A 980-nucleotide genomic window follows, 5' to 3' on the forward strand; every position below is an offset into this window, starting at 1 on the left:
AATATATAAAATATATTAAAAATTCTATGCTCGAATATTAATCATTTGTATCGTAATTGTAATCTTTTAAAATGTTTTTTGCAATTTTGCAATTTTCTGTTTAATCAATATTTCATAAAAAAAGTAGCAATTGTTTCACATGTTACCACCTAATACCCATTAGGACAGGGATGAGAGAAATAGGCGATAGAATAATAATTAGATAGAGGGACACGAAACAAAAATGACATAGGTACGTAATATTTATATGTATAGAGTCACATACGTCGATATAGATAAGTACATATATCTGGTTGAGGTATATGCGAGACGGAGAGACGTCGAAGCTAGGGGGGAACGCAGGATGAGAGAGGAGGATGTAAAGATCAAAGCGTACCAATTGATACTGTCTTGACTCTCTCTTTCCCTCGCCGATCTCACTGCATGCTCTACGGGGTAACGTCGAAGTGACGGTGAAAAGAGGTTAATTAATCGAGCTCTCAGCTGGAAACTGGGTCTCGAACGGAAAGTAACGTGTACAGAATTATTAATGATAATTTGGTAATTAGTTGCCACTTGGTACGTCCTTAGGTATCGTTTCTATAAAATTATACATAGACGACTCTTTGGTAATTAATCAACAGCAAACGGGTTCTTTTAATATAATAATATTATTTAATATAATAATAATTTTTAATTTTTATATATTATTTAATAATTTTAATATAATAATTATTTAATATAATAATAAATTTAATATAATAAAATTTAATAATAATAAATAACTAATAAGACGAGTACTCGATGTTTTACAAAAAAAATCAGATACGACGTGCTCGTGATAAGAAAATTCAATTATGATCGTGGGAGATCGTAACGAGTCGTCGTTCGACAGAACATTATGGCAACGCGATCTTCTCAAGGATAATGCTTGCGTTAGCTAGGAGCCAAGCCAGATAGAGTCAGATATTATTGACCCGTACTACTGGCGTGCCCGCGCG

The 980-nt window shown here is 33.0% G+C and overlaps 1 protein-coding gene across 3 annotated transcripts in view; it reads right to left on the minus strand.

Moving 5' to 3' along the window:
• LOC108625155 (sodium channel protein para-like) overlaps positions 1–980 on the minus strand; it is a 36,274-nt gene that overhangs the window by 8,608 nt on the left and 26,686 nt on the right. The gene's annotated exons all lie outside the window — the stretch shown is intronic.

This window comes from Ceratina calcarata, unplaced genomic scaffold (assembly GCF_001652005.2).
Source record: "Ceratina calcarata isolate Rehan_Ccalc_2016 unplaced genomic scaffold, ASM165200v1 scaffold349.2, whole genome shotgun sequence".
NCBI lineage: Eukaryota > Metazoa > Arthropoda > Insecta > Hymenoptera > Apidae > Ceratina > Ceratina calcarata.